This window comes from Bufo gargarizans, chromosome 1 (genome assembly GCF_014858855.1).
Source record: "Bufo gargarizans isolate SCDJY-AF-19 chromosome 1, ASM1485885v1, whole genome shotgun sequence".
Taxonomy (NCBI): domain Eukaryota; kingdom Metazoa; phylum Chordata; class Amphibia; order Anura; family Bufonidae; genus Bufo; species Bufo gargarizans.
The window spans coordinates 741,919,512-741,942,861 of record NC_058080.1 but is presented as its reverse complement, the minus strand read 5'-3'; the positions used below and the strand labels follow the sequence as shown (position 1 = coordinate 741,942,861).

Genomic DNA, 23,350 nt, shown 5'->3' with positions numbered 1-23,350 from the left:
GCGCAGAAATGAACATCGAAAGTTTATAGAGCAGTTATCCAATTGGATCGTGAACATTACGGGGAAATGCGACATGGTGGGGCAGTATGTTTGCACACTCCTACACGAACTGACTGATGGGTCTGCCCCCGGCAACTTCTGGGTCTCTAAATTGGGTACATGGCCTGAGCTTGCCCTTTACACCTTGGAGGTGCTGGCCTGCCCTGCAGCCAGTGTATTTATGAACGTGTGTTTTGCACGACTGGAGGGGGTTATCACAGGTTATATTTCCCAATGTTTTGGGGTGTACACTAATTTAAAAAAATAAAAATAAATTTAAAGTCAAAAAGCAGTGTAGGCTACCTCCTCCTCCTCCCCCGCCGCTTCCACCTACACCGCCACATCCACTGCCTCCTCAACCTCCTAGTCCATATGGACCTCGTCCTCCTAGATCAGTGATGGTGAACCTATGGCACAGGTGCCAGAGGCGGCACTCTGAACCCTGGAAAAAGTCTATGGTGTACTAATATGCCTTAGACTTTTGCTACCATTAATCAGCGCAGGGCGTACTATGAACAGCACAGGCAGCGCATTGAATGTATGCGGCTACGGCTATTATAGCTAAGTGATGAAGTACATGGAAGATATACTGTATTGGACTGTAGTATTCAGGTTAGATTGCCGTCTTTGCAATAAAAAAGAGGGTTTTGGGTTGCAGTTTGGGCACTTAGTCTCTAAAAGTTTCACCATTACTGTCCTAGATCAAGATTATTATTTTATATTTTTACATATTTTGTTATTTGAAGTCATTTCCCTATCCATATTTGTTTGCAGAGCACTTGCCATGCTCTTAACCACATTTTGCTGGCATGTGCAGCCCTCTAGCCCTTTCCATGACATTTTTAGTGCTCAAAAGTTCGGATCCCCATTGACTTCAATGGGGTTCGGGTTCAAGTTTGGGTCCCGAACTCGAACTTTTTGGTGAAGTTCGGTCGAACCCGAACATCCAGGTGTCCGCTCAACTAATTAGTAAAGGTAGGATTGTGTGGTCAGGACCAGATTGTCCATAATATTTTAGAGGATCTCTGTGCAGGAAATGACTGCAATCAGACTAAACAGATATGAGGCATTTAAGACCTTGTGGGACCTATGGAGGAAGCACCCCCCAAAACCCGCTCCAACATAGCTAGACGTATTTTTATGCCAAAGGGACGAGGACGATGAAGATAGAAGAGCAGTCTTAGTTTGGGGAAATCTCAGGTACTCCCTCTGACTCTCGATCTTGGACTGTTATCGGAATTAGGTGAGATATAAGACTCTCCCTACAGACTCGGACCACATCCGATACTTGAAAGGTTTATTACTTTCATTTTGTTTTATTTATGTTTCTTTTCTTATATGTTTTTTCAGGCAGTTTACATACAGTACAGACCAAAAGTTTGGACACACCTTCTGATTCAAAGAGTTTTCTTTATTTTCATGACTATGAAAATTGTAGATTCACACTGAAGGCATCAAAACTATGAGTTTTTTTATGGAATTATATACATAACAAACAAGTGTGAAACAAGTGAAAATCTGTCATATTCTAGGTTCTTCAAAGTAGCCACCTTTTGCTTTGATTACTGCTTTGCACACTCTTGGCATTCTCTTGATGAGCTTCAAGAGGTAGTCATCTGAAATGGTTTTCACTTCACAGGTGTGCCCTGTCAGGTTTAATAAGTGGGATTTCTTGCCTTATAAACGGGGTTGGGACCATCAGTTGCGTTGAGGAGAAGTCAGGTGGATACACAGCTGATAGTCCTACTGAATAGACTGTTAGCTGCTTTTTTCTTGCCATAATACAAATTCTAAGTAAAGAAAAACGAGTGGCCATCATTACTTTAAAAAATGAAGGTCAGTCAGTCCGAAAAATTGGGAAAACTTTGAAAGTAAGGGCTATTTGACCATGAAGGAGAGTGATGGGGTGCTGCGCCAGATGACCTGGCCTCCACAGTCACCGGACCTGAACCCAATCGAGATGGTTTGGGGTGAGCTGGACCGCAGAGTGAAGGCAAAAGGGCCAACAAGTGCTAAGCATCTCTGGGAACTCCTTCAAGACTGTTGGAAGACCATTTCAGGTGACCACCTCTTGAAGCTCATCAAGAGAATGCCAAGAGTGTGCAAAGCAGTAATCAAAGCAAAAGGTGGCAACTGTGAAGAACCTAGAATATGACATATTTTCAGTTGTTTCACACTTTTTTGTTATGTATATAATTCCACATGTGTTAATTCATAGTTTTGATGCCTTCAGTGTGAATATACAATTTTCATAGTCATGAAAATAAAGAAAATTATTTGAATGAGAAGGTGTGTCCAAACTTTTGGTCTGTACTGTATGTAATATAAAAATAATCAGGTGATAATGGAAGATTTTATATCTTTATTACATATTACTGCTGTAACAAATGTGAAGCTGCTACATATTTGTTGGATGCACATGCTCAGTACAATGTGCAGTAAAATAAAGCAGCAGATGGAAGCCTGCACTGAAACTTCTCCAGCGAGACCTCAGCCTGTACTGAACAGTGTGAGATTTCAGCAGCAGCAGGGGAGGAGTTGCACTAAAAAAGACAGTGTGAATTCAGCTCTAGGCATAGGCGTGCGCACGGGGTGTGCCGGGGGTGCCTGGGCACACCCTAATCATCACCTCCTCGCTGCACTGCCATCTGCCAACTCCTGATGCGATCCTTCACTAGTGGTCTGAAGCCTATGAGACAGTAGAGCGCTAGAATGGATTTGCTCTAGGGAGGTATGATGTCGGGAAAGAGGTGGAGTCTCATCATACAGGGGGCGGGGCCTCAAGATATGCCGGATATTGGAGAGGAGCAGAAGCCATAGGTAAGTCTGTGGAGGAGAAGAGTGACTGTTATATGGACTTGGGGGGCTTTTTGCAGGGGCTGAAGGGAGGAGGAATAATCATTGTACACTGGAGACTGTTAGAGGGGTCTGAAGAGAGGGGGGTGAAGTGATATTATTTACATGGGACTGTATGCTGGAGAGGCTAAAGGCAGAGAGAGAGTGATGTATTTTACATGGGACTGTATGCTGGAGGGGCTAAAGGCAGAGAGAGAGTGATGTATTTTACATGAGACTGTATGCTGGAGGGGCTAAAGGCAGAGAGAGTGATGTATTTTACATGGGACTGTACGCTGGAGAGGCTAAAGGCAGAGAGAGTGATGTATTTTACATGGGACTGTATGCTGGAGGGGCTAAAGGCAGAGAGAGTGATGTATTTTACATGGGACTGTATGCTGGAGGGGCTGAAGGCAGAGAGAGTGATGTATTTTACATGGGACTGTATGCTGGAGGGGCTGAAGGCAGGAGAGATGATATTATTTTATTTTGCTGGAAGGGCTGAAGGCCGGGGGAGATTAGTATTTTACATGGGACTGTATTTTGGAGGGGCTGAAGGCGGGGCGTGATGTATTTTACATGGGACTGTATGCTGAAGGAGCTCAAGGCAGGCAGCGAAGAGAGGAAGGGTGATATTATTTACATGGGACTGTATGCTGGAGGGGCTGAAGGCAAGGAGTGATGTATTTTACATGGGACTGTATGCTGGAGGGGCTGAAGAGCGCCATAATTATTACTATTTGGGTCCATTCACACGTCCGTAGTGTTTTGCGGATCCGCAATACACCCGGCCGGCACCCCCATAGAACAGCCTATTTTTGTCCACAGCTGCGGACAAGAATAGCACATGTTCTATTTTTTTTCCAGAGCCACGGACCGGAAGTTCGGCAGGCCGCTCCGGAAATGCGGATGCGAAGAGCACACTGTGTGCTTTCCGCATCCATTCCGTCCCCATAGAGAATGCATGGGCCCGCACCCATTCCACACAATTGCGGAATGGATGCAGACACATTTTGCGGATGTGTGAATGGAGCCTAATACAGAGGGGGCCATTATAATATTAAAGGGAATATGCAAATGACCGGATATGAGTCCTGTATCCGGAGATGAGTCAAGCGGAAAGGAGCCCAGCACCGCCCCGCGTCCTCCGAATCTCCTCCTTGCTGGCTGACGTCACAGAGCTGGAGCGCCGAAATCGCGTGATGAGCGAGCTAGCGCATGCGCAGTGTCGGCATCATGTTCATTCCCTGTACTGGCATCAGCACAGGGAACGAACTACGCATGCGCTAGCTCGCGCATCGCGAGATTTCGGCGCTCCAGCTCTGTGACGTCAGCCAGCAAGGAGGAGATTCGGAGGACGCGGGGCGGTGCTGGGCTCCTTTCCGCTTGACTCATCTCCGGATACAGGACTCATATCCGGTCATTTGCATATGGATCAAAACAGTTTTTTAACACAATAAAAGCACACAGAGCTATGGGGACTGGGTATTGCGGATGTGCTAGTGGCCATCTAGCAGCCCATGTCCCCAGCTCACACTGCCGAAGCCTGCCCCCCGACTTCAGGTCACACTGTACGTGTTCTGAATTCTGGGGCCTCACACCCATCTAACACATTATCTGTACTCACAGAGTTACCACTGTGTTATCTGTGGTATTACATAGGACTGCAGGTGACATCTGCTACATTATCTGTACTCAGTTATCACTGTGTTATCTGTGGTGTTTCATAGGACTGTAGGTGACAGGTACTGCATTATTTGTAAAAAGGGGCGTGTTCACAGGTTGGGGGGGGTGGGGGCAATACTTGGCTTGCCCCAGGTGCTGGCAACCCACGCTACGCCACTGGAACTCTGCCCTGTATGTTTCCTGCTGCTTGCTACCCCTCCTCAATTACACCTCTGTATAATGTACCCTGATACCCCTCACTTATATGATACCGTATAACTGAGGGGTATCAGGGTAAATTACAGGGGGTAATATAACTGAAGGATCAGGGTAAATTATACAGGGGGTAAAACTAAGGGGTATTAGGGGTACATTATTATACAGGGGTAATATAACTGAGGAGGGCTATCTCAGGCGACATGATTAAGGGGTAATATAACTGATATAATATAAGTTATATTACCCCTGTATAATGTCCCTGATAGCCCTCCTCAGTTATATTACTCCTGTATAATTTACTCTGATAGCCCTTAGTTATATTACCCCTGTATAATAATATACCCTGATACCCCTTAGTGTATTTGTGTGTGTGTGTGTGTATATATATACATACATACATACACACGCGCGCGCGGCGTGTGTTTGTGCTTTAGGGTGCACACCCTAATGCAATAGGCTGCGCACGCCTATGGCTCTAGGTGTGTATTATGACATGGATTCTTCTATCCTCAGGGCTAAGATCTGTTAAATAATGAATGCAGGTTGTGTTGAGGAATGTGCTGACGGATCCTTTTACATAAACTTGTTAAATTAAAGTGTTGTCGGGTAAAATGTCGGAAGAGTGCAGGCCTGGTTGTCAGAGATGGTCGGACGTTTATATATAAGTCATGACCGGGTGTAGAGCAGAATCCTGGATTCTGTCAGGAACTTATAGAAAGCTTTATAAGGCTGGGATCACACGTGGAGTTTGGTCTGGGCAATTAATAGAAATAGAATAGAAACCAAAATGCAGACTCAGTAACTGACCTGATCGTGTCCTCGCCCTCACCGGCTCTGCTGCACTGTAAGGAGTCCCGTCATAGGGATGGGGATTTCCTCAGGGAAGGGCCCTTCGGCTGAGCTGTAAGGAGTCCTGTGGAAGGGATGGAGGTGCTTAGGGGAATATTGCTGGGTCTCAAATCCAGGATCTGCTTTATGGGAAGCAAAACTTTATTAGTTGAGCCATTGAAAGCAGCTCAGGATGGTGGTGGTGGTAGTCCTGTAATATCCTGCTGAAAATGCTTCATTTCTTATATATTACACATAGCTGAGTGTATTGCCCTTCACAGAAGGGTGGTACTCCCAGCTGCCACTGAAATAGTCTTGTCTTCCAAGGACAAGTGGTACACCCATATAAAATAAGCTGAAGCTGGTGGAGGTACTCCTACCATATCCAGCTGCTGTTGGATGAAGGATACAACACATTACATATATATATATATATATATATATATATATATATATATATATATATATATATATATGATAAAGAAAAAATGGGCATCACTCCAAAAAATAAAATTAGCAAAAAACTTTATTTACCCCATTGGAGCATGTTTTTTGCTAATTTAATTTTTTGGAGTGATGCCCATTTTTTCTTTATCTTGTATTTATTGGATTGGCTTTAATCCAGTGCTGCCACTGCTTTTCTTCTTTCATATATATTGCCCTCCACTAAAGGGTGGTACTCCCTCCGCTCTTTGATTGAATCGTGTTTCCACGGGACAGATGGTACTGCCATTAAAAGGAGCAGTGCCAGTGATACGTCAGGTATGCTTGCTATCCAGTGCACCTCCATATATCCCAGAGAAACCACTGCCTGCAGGGATGGAGACAGCAGAGAGGGACGGCCGCAGTCTGCCTGCACATCGCTAACAATATATCGGTCCATTAATTGTAACCACAGAAAAATGTTCAATTAATCATTATTTTCATTTAAGCTAGGGCTCCACGGTGATAGTGTCATGTGACAAAGTCGCGAGACATCTCACGTAATGTATTTTAACCGCCTAACGCAGGATCGCGGTCCGGAGGCGGATGTCTCAGGCAGAGTGACGCATCGGTGCGCCATCTCGCGAGACGCGAGACTTCCTGTGAACGCGCGCACACAGGCGCGCACGTTCACAGGAACTGCAGAAATATCTCGGCAAAAGACAACTTTTCCAATTTTTTTTATACAAAGTTGCCATTTGACCGAGATATTTCTCTCACCCAGCATGGGTATATGTAAAATGACACCCCAAAACACATTCCCCAACTTCTCCTGAGTACGGCGATACCACATGTGTGACACTTTTTTGCAGCCAAGGTGGGCAAAGGGGCATATATTCCAAAGAGCACCTTTAGGATTTCACAGGGCATTTTTTACACATTTTGATTTCAAACTACTTCTCACACATTAGGGCCCCTAAAATGCCAGGGCAGTATAACTACCCCACAAGTGACCCTATTTTAGAAAGAAGACACCCCAAAGTATTTCGTGATGGGGATAGTGAGTTCATGGAAGTTTTTATTTTTTGTCACAAGTTAGTGGAATATGAGACTTTGTAAGGAAAAATAAAAATAAAAAAATGTTTCCGCTAACTTGTGACAAAAAATAAAAAGTTCTAGGAACTCACTATGCCCATCAGCAAATACCTTAGGGTGTCTACTTTCCGAAATGGGGTCATTTGTGGGGGTTTTCTACTGTCTGGGCATTGTAGAACCTCAGGAAACATGACAGGTGCTCAGAAAGTCAGAGCTGCTTCAAAATGCGGAAATTCACATTTTTGTACCATAGTTTGTAAACGCTATAACTTTTACCCAAACCATTTTTTTTAACCCAAACATTTTATTTTATCAAAGACATGTAGAACAATAAATTTAGAGAAAAATTTATATATAGATGTCGTTTTTTTAAAAAAAAAATTACAACTGAAAGTGAAAAATGTCATTTTTTTGCAAAAATCTTAGTAAATTTCGATTAAGAACAAAAAAAGTTTAAATGTCAGCAGCAATGAAATACCACCAAATAAAAGCTCTATTAGTGAGAAGAAAAGGAGGCAAAATTCATTTGGGTGGTAAGTTGCATGACCATAAACAAGCAATAAACGGTGAAAGTAGTGTAGTGCAGAATTGTAAAAAGTGGTCTGGTCATTAAAGGTGTTTAAGCTAGGGGGGCTGAGGTGGTTAATGGTGTCACCATGCAACATGCTGTGACTGCGATGAGAGTCTCAAAAAATCCAAGTGGCCGTGTACCCTAGCTTTAAGGCAATATCAATTCAGTCCTATGTGCAGTTTTTGGTGCTGTGTTTTTTTTATTTATTTTTTTAACTCAAATCCAGGAGAATGGCTTATGCTTCTCCTTCCTGTTGAATCCACCTCCACCCTAATAGGAATGTTATGTTTATCTAGTTTGGGGGGAAAAAAATGCAATTTCAAATTTTTATCTTAACAGAAAATTCCAGCAAGAATTCTGAGGAAAAAGTTTTGTTATCACTAAAGGATGAAGATATCCTGCAACGGTCTTCAGTAGAAAACATCATTACCCTTAATGTACACCCAGGACTTCACAGTACAGATATATCCAATAATCCCCCTAATCATGAGGGACCTTCTTCAGACCAATCACAGATTGTTACCGCAAGTACAAGTCAGAAAGGGGATGAAAGGTTTCACTGTGGTAAAGAGTTCACAGAAAGCTCTGGTCTTTCTACACACAGAAGAAATAACATATTAGAGAAGCCATATTCATGTTCAGAATGTGGGAAATGTTTTAAATATAAATCTTATCTTGTTATACATGAAAGATGCCACACAGGAGAGAAGCCGTATTCATGTTCAGTATGTGAGAAATGTTTTAAATATAAATCTTATCTTATTAAACATGTAAGATGCCACACAGGAGAGAAGCCACATTCATGTTCAGAATGTGGGAAATGTTTTACACAAAAATCATATCTTTCTAAACACGAGAGAATTCACACAGGAGAGAAACCATATTTATGTTCAGAATGTGGGAAGTGTTTTTCAAATAGATCAAATCTTGTTACACATCAGAAAATTCACATAGGACAGAAGTCGTATTCATGTTCAGAATGTGGTAAATGTTTTGCATGGAAGGCAAATCTTGTTACACATCAGAAAATTCACACAGGAGAGAAGCCATATTCATGTTCCGAATGTGGGAAATGCTTTACACAAAAATCAGCTCTTGTTAGACATCAGAGATTTCACATAGGAGACAAACCATATTCATGTTCAGAATGTGGGAAGTGTTTTATACAAAAATCAGCTTTTGTTAGACATCAGAGATTTCACACAGGAGAGAAGCCATATTCATGTTCAGAATGTGGGAAATGTTTTATACATAAATCATATCTTGTTAAACATAAGATAATTCACACAGGGAAGTAGCCATATTCATGTTTAGAATGTGGGAAATGTTTTAAAGATAAATCAAATCTTGTTACACATGAGAGAATTCAGATAGGAGAGAAACATTTTCACATAATTTAACATATTAGGTTATTCGTGGACTTTGCCCCCTTCCTGACCAGGCCTTAGGCTGGGTTCAGACCTGAGCGGTTTACAGCGCGTTCCTACGCGCTGTAAAACGCTCAACAGTCAAGAACCAATGATTCCCTATGGGAATGGTTCTCACCTGAGCGTTTTACAGCGCGTACGATCACGCTGTAAAACGCCTGACGCCCCAAGAAGTACAGGAGCTTGGGGCGTCTTGTCGCGCGTTCCCGTACATAGACTTCAGCGGGAACGTGCGACAATGGGCGTTCGCTTGTCTCTGTATGTGCGATTGCAAACGCCCGTACAATCGCGCATACAGAGCATACGTTCAGTACGCTCAGGTCTGAACCCAGCGGAATTTTGCTAATCTGACATGTTTACTTATCCAAGCCATTCAGAGATTGTTTTCTCATGACACATTGTACTTCCTGTTAATGGTAAATTTGAGTCAATATGTTTTACTTTTAATTAATAAAAAAAAAATACAAAAGTTAACGAAAATTAGAAAAAATTCTCTGTTTTCTACATTTGAATCTCTGCTTTTAAGACTGATTGTGATGCCTCATAAAATATTCGTTAATTAACACTCACCATATATCTTCTTTATGTGGGCATCATTTTGGTAATGTAATTTTATTTTTCTGCCGATTGTCTTGTGCAGGGGCTCGTTTTTTACAGGAAGAGTTGACGTTTTTATTGGTACCATTTTCGAGTACATATGATTTTTTGATCATTTATTATTGGGCCTTGTTCACACGAGCGAGTTTTCAGCGCGGGTGCAATGCTTGACGTGAACGCATAGCACCCGCACTGAATCCTGACCCATTCATTTCAATGGGTCTGTGTACATGAGCGTTGTTTTTCACGCATCAGTTCTGCATTAAAAAATTGTAGCATGTTCTATATTCAGCTTTTTTTTTACGCAGCCCTTGCCCCATAGAAGTGAATGGGACTGCGTGAAAAACGCATTGCATCCGCAAGCAGGTGCGGATGCAATGCGTTTTTTACTGGTGGTTGTTAAGAGATGTTGTTTGTAAACAATTTTATATTTTCTTTTATATTTTTGACTTTTTTTTTTATTACTTAATTGGGGAATTCTTTATTATTTTTTTACATGTGAAACCTTCTTTTATGTTACACTTTATTTTTACATGTTTTATTTTACACTTTGCGTCCCCCATAATGTCATACAAGACCTCTGGGGGATATTTAACTTCACTTTTTTATATATTTTTTTCTCACTATTGATTTCTCCTGTAACGGGGGCTGACATAGTAGCCCCAGTTACAAGGGGAAATACACCCCCCCAGAGAGACTGTACAGCTCCTGCATTCCCCCAGCCCCGGCGGTCACATGACCACCAGGTCAGGACAGGAAGCGCATCCAGCACGTCCATTCAGAGATAAACCGCCCATAGGCCGCTTATAGTCAATGGGCGGTTGTGAAGTGTTTAAAAAGCCAATGAGAAGGTTTATTTCTTTGGGTGGTATTATCCTGGATCTCCCACATGACCTAATGGTATTTCTCTGAGGTCAACTGACCGGGATCCATGGAGAAAAAGTATTGTGGATTTAAGGAAGAGAAGAAAAGCTTTTGTAATACCCCAGAGTGGCATTACCACTTCTGCACCCCGCTACTGTCTTTATTGTTTAACATCATGTCATCTTATGTATTTATTTCAGGTCTAAACACTGTGCATTTCCTATTTTGAAACGGTTATGTTAATATGTAACGTACCTGGTTCACCAGTAGGTGGCAGCAAGCATGGCAGAGCTACAGTTACAGAGAATGGAACCCTTCTTTCCATTCTAACTCACCCTCTAAGGAGGGGACTAGTTAGTTAGGTCAGTCTAGTGCACCCCCAGCTAGGGGAAGGGTGTTCAGTAGGTGCACGTCCTTGCAGGACCTGCCCCAGCCAAGCAAAGCAAGCCACCCAGAGCACCTTCAGCTCTGCTGGATCTGGAGGCCACAGCCTGAAGCCTCAGAAGCCAGGAAGTATAGTTCCCTGGCATAACCAAACCTAGAGAAGGACTACCGATAGAAGTTGCAGCATCCAGAGGAAGCAAAGTTATACAGCTACCCTGTTAGTACAGCAGAGCCAGAGAGCAACAGATGTAGCAGAGAGGAGTTTGCCTGCCATAGAGTTCTAATGCTAAAGCCTGCTGGGAACCAAGACAAAGTCTGTAAACTGTTTGGAGAAACGTTTACCAAAGTAAAGCTGTTTTCAACTTCATCACAAGGTCTGGACTGGAATTTATTCTTCATCCCCTTCTACTACTTCCCCCTTTTGCTGCTTTGGATGACGATGCCTGGGATTCAATGTATCCAGGTAGGAGCACCGTGACACAACACAAATATTAAGGGACATTGTAGGCCACCCTATACCACTCGGCCATTCCTACACCTGGGTACCACCAATGCCATTTCTATAAAGGGACTGCTTTGCCACTGTCGGACGTTGCACTTTGTTTACTTTCAGAGCAGTGAAGATGAACTGTCCCCATGAACCTTGCTTCTGATCCCTGTATTCATACCTCCACCCACACTGTGGGAGAATCTAGAATGAGGCCTCATTCACACATATGTTTTCATTACATCAGTGACAAGACAGTCAGTGGTTTATCTGTGAAGATGTCCATGAAAGATCAGTGCGTCCATTTTTTGCCTTCTGTGTCTCATCCGTATTCTATTTACTGCCTAAATAAAGTACGTTCTATTTACTGCCTAAATAAATCCGTATTCTACCAGAACTACTCAGCAGAAGATTAATTTAGAAGCATCTAGCAATGATCCATGAAACAGGAACGAAATACAGATGCCATCTGTGTTGTGTCCGTGTCCTTTCATGGACCCATAGACTATAATGGGCATGATCCATCCGTAAACACTAAGAAATGGGCGTGCTTCCGTTATGTAACAATGGATCACTGGACCATGGTAAATCACGGATCTGTGAATACACATAATAAAAACAATGGCTATGGGAAGAACATGACAGCACACTTCCAGGATTCACTGATGTCTGAATAAAGGCTGACATTTGGATAACTCCATGTAATTGATTTATAACATATGTAGGCATATTAAAGGGGTTGGCCGTTTTCTGGAAACCATTGATGAATGCGTATACAAGATGACTATATGGTATACAGTTTATAGAAGAACTGCAGCACGCTCCTTGTATCATTGAACAAACTTCATAGCGACGTTTCGACTTACACTTTGTACGTTCAGTCAATGATGGACCTTGAGATATTGATACAAGACATGTGCTGCTGTTCTTCTCCAGGCTTGGTTACAGGAGCCTTTAAACTAGGGTGGCCCTCAGACCACCCTCAAAGCTGGACTTTACAACCCCAAACCCGCCTCCACTAAACCATGCCCCGATCCTGTTAGGCCACACCCCCTGGCCTCACACAGCCGATGGAGACTTACAAAATAAAATGCAGAACCAACTTCAGCTCAGCTGCAGGAGACGGGAGGGAGGGTGACTTTCTCCCTGCAGCTCACACTCAGACAGCATAGATCCGTGGCTGCTTGTTACCATGGAAACCGGATGCCTTACACAGGCATCCAGGCTTGCCATGGTATCTAATTCAGTGGTGGTTTGGACGGCACTCCGTAAATAAATTCCGGTGCTCAGCGGTAGCGTCAATCAGTATATAGTATATAAAACCGCGGCACTCGAGTTTAAAGTAAATAGTTGTTTATTTATCCATCCAGAAAATTAAGCTAAGGCCAACGTTTCGGTCTAATCCCCAGACCTTGTTCACGGCCAGAGGAGACCATTAGAGAATAGGGGTCAGTTGCAGAGTGACACAAAGGTCAGGAGATTCCTAATAAACCATTAGAACCTGGGTGAAAGGAACGTCTGGTGTGGAGGATGGCATGTATCATACAGCAGCAAAACAGCAGCACATAATTGCCTCCCTTTTTGCTTGGAAAGAGAATTTACGGTAGGTCAAAATTACACTTTCCTTGTCGTCCTACAGCAGCAGCAGGACCAATGGGGATTTAGCAATTAATCCTCTCTGGGGCGGGTATTTCATATCACGGACTGTATTACCGCTTTGCCGAAGGCTGCTTCCCCTGCCACGTGCATGTCGAGTCTATAGTGCCGTACAAACGTGTTGGACGAGCTCCAGGATGCTGTTCTACAGATGTGGTCTACTGGGATGGAATTTATTTCAGCTGAGAGTGGTGCAGAAATTACTATGTAGTAGAAAGTCTACCACCTCCAAAATTTACCTTAAATATGGAAAAATAATTGCTTCATGTTGTGGACAACAAAAAATGAGGATTCTCCAAATATCCCCTCGGGATTAGATTGTTTTTTGCAGGATGTCCATGCATCTGAGCTTTTTCCATAGTACGCTTAAGATCCAAGTCTCAGTCTTGAGTGCTTTGTAGAACACCAGTCTGTTGAAAGTTACTTTCTAGACTCCTTGGAGCAGCTGACAGGTTTAAAACAAAAATTTTAAATCTTGTCCCTCTTTTCTGTTATATATGACTTCTTCTCTCTAGATGCAATCTCCATGAGGTTTCATACACTTCAGACAATTACCTCAGTAGTGATTCCTACCAGGTTTTTCTTTCTTGTCCTACCAGGGAAAGAAAGTCTTGGATGTGCGGTCATGGAAACTTGTAGGAAACAGAAGTACCAGAGAGTCTGCTACCTCATTTTTCTTTAATTAAGCTAAATAATTTATTAAAGGGGTTCTGCACTTTTATTTAACTGATGATCTATCCTCTGGATAGATCATCAGCTTCTGATTGGCGGGGGTCCGATACCTGGGACCCCCGCTGAATCAGCTGTTTTAGAAGGCAGCGGCGCTCCTTCTCACTGTTTACCGCTGGCCCAGTGACGTCACGACTATCAATTAGCGTGGGCGCGGCTAAGCTCCATATAAATGAACAGAGCTTAGCCCCTCCCACGCTAGTTGATACTTGTCGTGACGTCAGTGGGCCGGCAGTAAACAGTGAGAAGGCCGCAGCGCTGCTGGAGCGCCGCTGCCTTCTCAAACAGCTGATCGACGGGGGTCCCGGGGGTCGGACCCCCGCCGATCAGAAGCTGATGATCTATCCAGAGAATAGATCATCAGTTAAATGAAAGTGCAGAACCCCTTTAAAATATTAATTGGTAAAATCTATTGAACTGTGCATCTGGCATGGCCTATTAAATACTTATGGCTGGTCTGGAGGAATTTGCTAGGTCCCTGCGTGCCATTGTACCTGACTGGACCAATTAAACTGTGAGGTGCTGAAGGCTAGAAAGAAGGAGCCCCAACATCCTGTCAACCACTTAGATGTTGCTACATATATTATGGACATTATCATCATGGGGGGACATTATCATTAAAGGGATAAAGCAGGAGTCCAGTGTATTCATTGTATTCATGAGATATTGCCTCCCCCCACCCTCATAATACTGACGCTAATAGGGAGAAAGCGGCAGGTGGGCAGTAAGAGCCTCATCTCCGGACTCCTAGCACTCACACTGCACTGCCACCATCAGTGACTTCTCCAGAACTACTGAAGATCCACACATACATGATATACCAGAGACATCAGCCGGTCACTGCTCAGAGAGGTGGCGTAAGGGGGGGAAAGGTTCCCTCCATAGACCCTTATCAGAGACCCCCCAGAAGACATGTTCCCAGAGAGCTATATAGCGGGCACTTGATTATAGACATCAGCCGGTCACCGCTCAGAGAGGGCGGCATTAGGGGGCGAAAGGTTCCCTCCATAGACCCTTATAGGAGACCCCTCCAGAAGACATGTACCCGGAGAGCTGTACAGTGGGCACTAGATTATAGACATCAGCCTGTCACTGCTCAGAGAGGGGGCATAAGGGGGGAAAGGTTCCCTCATAGACCCTTATAGGAGACCCCCAGAAGACATGTTCCCGGAGAGCTGTATAGTGGGCACTAGATTATAGACATCAGTCGGTCACCGCTCAGAGAGGGGGCATAATTGCGCAACATGATGCGCAGGCAAAATGACGCACCAAAGGGACCGCCTGCTTCGGGACCTGGGTTCAGACATAATGACACACCTTTCACCCCAATTAGGCAAATGGGATGGTTAGGCCCTGCAAGAAGGGCCAAACAACACTTACCCAGCCTGTGTCCCTCCAAATGCCAGTCAGACCCTCATTTTTTTCCGCCAGGAGCTTTAAAAATCCAGAAGTGGGCGGAGCTGATGTGGGGGCAGGGCGAACACAAGCCCCGCCACCCCCCAAATGCTGCCGACTCTAGCGCCCGTCCCTTCTCTCAGGCCATGTCTCCTCACTCTCAGGCCACGCCCCCAAGCTCGCCGGAACTATGCCAGCATCCCCGACCATCTCAGATACTGGCCAGGGAAAATAAGCCATGGGGGGACCCTGCATGAATAGGCCGCACAGAAGCCGGGGCCTCCATTAACAATGGCCCTGGCTGCCCCAGAACCGCTGCACCGACCCGGAAACGGCACTCAGGAGTAAACTCTGCCCCCTCCTCTCCAGTGGACGCCATCAGCCCGGGAAGCCGCAGCAGACGCGCTTGTGGCAGGCCCAGCACTATGAACTGCCTTTTGCGCTGTGGCATTAGGAGAATATTGATATCTCTGACTTTTAGTCTAACCAGACTGTCTATTTCTCTGTAATTCCTCTAGCGCCGTTCTATGGAAACAGTAGGTTTAAGGAACACACCAATTGCTTCAAATAACTTTATTAACTTAAACTTTTCTTCATATATAACACTGCCACCTCCGCAGCAGATAGTCCATGTACAAAACACGTGTTGAAAAGATATCACAAAATGGCGGTATGCATAAAATGGTGGTTCAACAGTTCAATCTTGTCATTCAACATAAAATGATGGATATATTTCTCTCTTCAGTATCTGTACTGTCACTTCAAGTTATTTAAGCACTTTATGATCTCTCTGAGAGGTATATCTGAGAATTAACTAATATTTCACTTGCAGTATGTAGTTAGCAGTGACTATTTGCAGATTGGTAGAGTATGATCTGGTATGGTTGTATGCAATTTGGATTGCAATATGGAATCTGAATGCTTGCAATTTGTATTTGGTGGAACTGTAAGCAAACACACATAACTAGTTCAGTATACAGTTCTTATCACTATACTAACAGTAGGAACATTATATAACTGTTTTAAATACCTACAGTATTTTGGCCTCTCTGCTTCCATAAAAACACAGCTTTCAGTGGAGTGAATGTCTCTTCAGCTCCTGTCTCTGGTGAATAATGATTCTAGCAGCTCCTGCTAGGTGAATTCCCAGACAGGCTGTGTGTGAGGCTGGCTGTGATTGGTGAAAACTCTGTGTGAGAAGCTGGCTTTGATTGGGCTAGACTTCTTCCCAGCAACAACAGATTAACACTATGCTTTCTGTTGTTTCTGCTGTATCACTGAGCTTACCTTACATTACAAAATGAATCTTAAAGGCATATTATCTTTTTCTGCTTCTGTGAACACAAAGTATAACAGTTATATTACATCCAAAACATGATGTCACAGTAAATAACTCTGCTTTTGTCTTTAAGACATAAACATAGGAACTGTATTAAGGCTATTAGCAGGTTTAGCTGTATACACATAAGCTATACTAGCAACATAGGACAGGTCTTAGCTGGCCAGCTACACGGCGTGTACAAAGAAAGCAGCCACCCCCTTTCTGCAGCAGTGTCCCAGGTATGTTAACTCTTAAAGGAGATTGCTGCTCAAGTCCACACGTGGGGAGGAGGGAATACTGGCCGGGGTCCTGGAGGGGGCACTGAGAGGGGCTACTGAGAGGGTTACTGGAGGGAGGGTGCAGGGGAGCACTGCTCCTACTCACCTGTCCGACGTCTTCTGCCCCCCTGACTCCAGCCGGATCACCACCATCGGTGAGGGATGCTACACCGGAACAGAGGGGACTTTCGCTGGGGCAGCCATGGTGATGAGCTTGCTGGCGGGAGACAGAGCTATTTACAGGGACCTCTGGTCCTTCTTTTATTCTAGAGAGTGGGAACAAGCAGGGGGTTTGGGTGACCCCCTAGTCTCCCGTCTCCTGGGTGGGAGTGCAGGAAGTTTTTACCCGGACTGCCTGAGCTTCCTGCTAGAAAAAAAGAGAGACAAATTTAGTAAATCAGCAGACCGGCAACGCAGGAAGGTCTGCCTCCTACAGACACTAAGCTAAAACTGATTAGCTTGGTCCCTGCAGGAAGGAATATAGCTGAATAGGGAGGATCTTACACTTTGTGTGCTTAGTGTCCGCCTCCTAGCGACAACAGCTATACCTATGGTCAATGCCTGTGTCGTCCCCCAATGAGACAGATGAGAAAGCTAGGTACAACTTTGGGGCAATTTTTTATTAGTGCATTGCACTTATTTTGAGATAAAAATATTTTTTTACAATTGATCTTTATTGAAATGTGTTGAGCCCCTTTCTCTGTACAGCCTTGAGATTCTCTAGTAGCAGGCTCTGTATTTCTGCTATTTCCTGTCAGGCAGCTTAGCTGACGGCTATTTAGCTCTGACCTTGTAAACATTATAGCTCCGCTCTTATATTACTAATAAGAACGTGGCTTACCCAAGTGTTTTGAGCTATTAGGAATTTAGAGATAAGGGTATTAGAAAAGCAACACAAAACGAAACTGAAAGTAGGATTCACACAGCTAGAAAGTGAATGCTTTCTGACAGAACGGATTAATATATTTAATAAAGACCAATTGAAAAAATATCTATTTTTAGCCCAAAATTGGCAATTTGCAATTATGAAAAATTGCCCCCGAAGATGTGCATACCTTTAACTATCTCCTGCACACTGAAGTACATTTATTCATCATGATAGCACAAAAGCTGTGCCCTCATAATCGCTAGTGGGTGTGTGGATGTTACTGTCACGGGGTAATGTGGATAACAGGTACACCAGATAAACAGACAGCATAGGATAACAGTCTAGGCCTAGAAGCTAGTGAGGGAGAGATGGTTACCACCTAGCAATCCCCAAGTCTCTCCCTGACTCCTGACAGTATGTGCAAGCCCTGATGGTGGACGAACACATACACACATACCTAGACCCTGCTAATACTGTAGCAAACCCTAGATTAGGGAACGGGGAATGGGACTACTGGTACCTTCCACCGTAAAGGGGCCAGCGTGTCCCGGAGACCTAGACTGACACAAACAACACAGAGCAAAAGCGGAACTTAGCTTGGGAAGAGTGAGGAACAAAGGATCCACAAACAACCAGCAGGAACTCCAGAAGGAAATATCAACCGCATGGTGAGAAGTCAGAGGCAGACTAAAATATAGCCTCTAACCAGCAAAACGAGCTGAACCTGTGGAGAGGTGGGATCCCGCCCACAACAACAAACTGAAAGGAAATACCTAGAACCTGTGAGACTCACGTGCAGCAAGTCTATCTGATCTCCTCAGATCTCTCACAGGGCCGGCAGTGGCAGTGACTGACCGTCATATCCTGGAGAAACAGCTGGGATTAGAAATCGCCATCAGCTGGATAAGGGAACACTTCATGATGTGATGGAGACATCTCCAATCAAAGAGCAGAGCAGCAGCCGGTGATCAGATTCTCCTCCTTCCCTGAAGGCACCAAGGACAGAACCTGAAGTCACTTTCCCCATTCATGATTCCATACCTGTGGTGACATCTCCTGGAATGTCCTCCTCCACCTCATTCTTACACAGGGGAAAATCGCCCATCATCCGCTCTTCTTCATCCTCCTCTTTAATATCAGTCAGATCTTCCCCCGATTTGTCATCTGTAACAATTCAGTACAATACAGCAGACAGGGGGGAAATCTAACAGATCCACAGAAGAGACCCCCACAATCTATGACCCCTCTGACTGCAGGACCCCCCTATATAGATGTGTATAGGACTCAGCTCCATCTACCTGAGGGTTCTCTGGGACCTTCTCCTCTGGACAGTCCTGGGAATACAGAGGACAGGGACATCTCTCTGGTGGATTTCTCCTCCTGGATCCATCTGTGGAGACACAAGCACACAGTGACTGAATACATGGCCTCCTGTAGATCTGTCTATAGATCAGGCTCTTCTCTCAGCTCCTTCACTTCTAGGTTTAGTGATCGGAGGAAATAACACTGGAGGGTTTCCTGATATCTCCCTCTGACAGAAGCTCCGACGTCAGGCTCTATACAGTCACACAGGGGCGGACATTGCCCAGAAGCTACATGTATAATCTACAATGTATAAGCTGCACATGACGGGTCTCACCTTGTGATATAAGAGGCTGGTGCTCCTCCATTACATGTCACTGCACACACGTGTATACACTGCACATGACGGCTCTTACCCTGTGATATAAGAGGCTGGTGCTCCTCCATTACATGTCACTGCACACACGTGTATACACTGCACATGACGGCTCTTACCTTGTGATATAAGAGGCTGGTGCTCCTCCATTACATGTCACTGCACACACGTGTATACACTGCACATGACGTCTCTTACCTTGTGATATAAGAGGCTGGTGCTCCTCCATTACATGTCACTGCACACACGTGTATACACTGCACATGACGGCTCTTACCTTGTGATATAAGAGGCTGGTGCTCCTCCATTACATGTCACTGCACACACGTGTACACACTGCACATGACGGCTCTTACCTTGTGATATAAGAGGCTGGTGCTCCTCCATTACATGTCACTGCACACACGTGTATACACTGCACATGACGGCTCTTACCTTGTGATATAAGAGGCTGGTGCTCCTCCATTACATGTCACTGCACACACGTGTATACACTGCACATGACGGCTCCTACCTTGTGAAATAAGAGGCTGGTGCTCCTCCATTACATGTCACTGCACACACGTGTATACACTGCACATGACGGCTCTTACCCTGTGATATAAGAGGCTGGTGCTCCTCCATTACATGTCACTGCACACACGTGTATACACTGCACAAGACGGGTCTTACCTTGTGATATAAGAGGCTGGTGCTCCTCCATTACAGGTCACTGCACACACGTGTATAGTCTGCACATGACGGCTCTTACCTTGTGATATAAGAGGCTGGTGCTCCTCCATTACATGTCACTGCACACACGTGTATACACTGCACATGACGGCTCCTACCTTGTGAAATAAGAGGCTGGTGCTCCTCCATTACATGTCACTGCACACACGTGTATACACTGCACATGACGGCTCTTACCCTGTGATATAAGAGGCTGGTGCTCCTCCATTACATGTCACTGCACACACGTGTATACACTGCACAAGACGGGTCTTACCTTGTGATATAAGAGGCTGGTGCTCCTCCATTACAGGTCACTGCACACACGTGTATACTCTGCACATGACGGCTCTTACCTTGTGATATAAGAGGCTGGTGCTCCTCCATTACTTGTCACTGCACACACATGTATACACTGCACATGACGGCTCTTACCTTGTGATATAAGAGGCTGGAGCTCCTCCATTACATGTCACTGCACACACGTGTATACACTGCACATGACGGCTCTTACCTTGTGATATAAGAGGCTGGTGCTCCTCCATTACATGTCACTGCACACACGTGTATACTCTGCACATGACGGCTCTTACCCTGTGATATAAGAGGCTGGTGCTCCTCCATTACATGTCACTGCACACACATGTATACACTGTACATGACGGCTCTTACCCAGTGATATAAGAGGCTGCTGCTCCTCCATCATGGCCTCCTTGTACAGGTCCTTGTGTCCTTCTATATACTCCCACTCCTCCATGGAGAAATAGACAGTGACGTCCTGACACCTTATAGGAACCTGACAACACAATGACACCGTCATCACCCAGACCCCTCCAGTGCTGTTACTGGAGAATTTCCCAGCATTCCCAGCAGTGTCACCTCTCCAGTCAGCAGCTCCATCATCTTGTGGGTGAGTTCTAGGATCTTCTGCTCATGTATCAGGGGGTGAGGGGGAGGCTCTGTGATGGGGGGAGGGTCCTGCTCCGCCCTCCTGACTCCTGGAGATGGATGATGGGAGTCACACAGTCCTCCGATGACTTCTTCACTATTGTGTACTCCTGTGGATGGAGAGAGACACTTAGGGAATAAACCCTTCAGGGGGCCATGTGCTCTCCTCCGGCCCTCTCCTCCTGGTACAACGTGCCTACTTACCTTCTCATGGGTCTGACAACATGACTATTGGTCACTGGTCACATGACACATCACTCACCATACTGGGGGCTGATCTTCAGGTTCTCCGTCACTAGGAAGGTCTGGAGGCCGTTCTCCAGGACCCTGGACTCTTCCTATCACTTCCTATGATGGATTCTCCTTCCCGATGTCTGACTTGTTACAGAATACAATAAAGAGGAGAGAAATCTATAAAAGTTTACCTCTCCGCTCAGCAGGGAGATGATCTCCAAGGTGAGGTCTAATATTCTTCTGCTGATCTCCTTCCTGTCCATCCTTGACGAGGCTGAAGTTGGTTTCTTATTCGTCCAGTTTCTTATACATTACTATGACAAATAAACCTTTTTTTCTCTTATTCCTCTGCAGTAAATCTGTTTTTTTCTACATAAATGTTAAATATTATTTGTGAACAATCAGATTAATAAAAAAAATCTATATTATTTGTGTTTTTACAAAAAAAAAACGATAGTGAAAAATGGATGAAAAAATATGCATTTTGAATAAGTAACTGAGGAATTTAAGGGGTTAAACGCTGTTGGGCCACTGATCTAAGGGTGGAAATAGAAAGAGTAAGGACCCCTCCATAACACCCAACTGTACCCAGCCTGGCCCAAACTGTGGATTGGCAAGAAAACAGGTGCCAACCTTGCCAACTATATACATTTTCAGCATTTTGAATAAGTAACTGAGGAATTTAAGGGGTTAAACGCCGTTGGGCCACTGATCTAAGGGTATAAATATAAAGAGTAAGGACCCCTCCATAACATCCAACTGTACCCAGCCTGGCCCAAACTGTGGATTGGCAAGAAAACAGGTGCCAACCTTGCCAACTATATACATTTTCAGCATTTTGAATAAGTAACTGAGGAATTTAAGGGGTTAAATGCCGTTGGGCCACTGATCTAAGGGTGGAAATTTAAAGAGTAAGGACCCCTCCATAATACCCAACTGTATCCAGCCTGGCCCAAACTGTGGATTGGCAGGAAAACAGGTGCCAACCTTGCCAACTATATACATTTTCAGCATTTTGATTAAGTAACTGAGGAATATAAGGGGTTAAACGCTGTTGGGCCACTAATCTAAGGGTGGAAATATATAGAGTAAGGGCCCCTCCATAATACCCAAATGTACCCAGCCTGGCCCAAACTGTGGATTGGCAGGAAAACAGGTGCCAACCTTGCTAACTATATACATTTTCTACATTTTGAATAAGTAACTGAGGAATTTAAGGGGTTAAATGCTGTTGGGCCACTGATCTAAGGGTAGAAATACAAAGAGTAAGGACCCCTCCATAATACCCAACTGTATCCAGCCTGGCCCAAACTGTGGATTGGCAGGAAAACAGGTGCCAACCTTGCCAACTATATACATTTTCTACATTTTGAATAAGTAACTGAGGAATTTAAGGGGTTAAATGCTGTTGGGCCACTGATCTAAGGGTAGAAATACAAAGAGTAAGGACCCCTCCATAATACCCAACTGTATCCAGCCTGGCCCAAACTGTGGATTGGCAGGAAAACAGGTGCCAACCTTGCCAACTATATACATTTTCAGCATTTTGAATAAGTAACTGAGGAATATAAGGGGTTAAACGCTGTTGGGCCACTAATCTAAGGGTGTAAATATATAGAGTAAGGGCCCCTCCATAATACCCAAATGTACCCAGCCTGGCCCAAACTGTGGATTGGTAGGAAAACAGGTGCCAACCTTGCCAACTATATACATTTTCTACATTTTGAATAAGTAACTGAGGAATTTAAGGGGTTAAATGCTGTTGGGCCACTAATCTAAGGGTGGAAATTTAAAGAGTAAGGACCCCTCCATAATACCCAACTGTACCCAGCCTGGCCCAAACTGTGGATTGGCAAGAAAACAGGTGCGAACCTTGCCAACTATATACATTTTCAGCATTTTGAATAAGTAACTGAGGAATTTAAGGGGTTAAACGCCGTTGGGCCACTGATCTAAGGGTGGAAATATAAAGAGTAAGGACCCCTCCATAATACCCAACTGTACCCAGCCTGGCCCAAACTGTGGATTGGCAGGAAAACAGGTGCCAACCTTGCCAACTATATACATTTTCAGCATTTTGAATAAGTAACTGAGGAAT

The 23,350-nt window shown here is 44.4% G+C and overlaps 1 protein-coding gene and 1 pseudogene across 1 annotated transcript in view; one reads left to right on the top strand and one right to left on the bottom strand.

Moving 5' to 3' along the window:
* Positions 1-23,350, bottom strand: part of LOC122924966 (zinc finger protein OZF-like) — a 212,771-nt gene that overhangs the window by 62,974 nt on the left and 126,447 nt on the right. The gene's annotated exons all lie outside the window — the stretch shown is intronic.
* LOC122924958 overlaps positions 1-23,350 on the top strand; it is a 93,498-nt pseudogene that overhangs the window by 50,248 nt on the left and 19,900 nt on the right.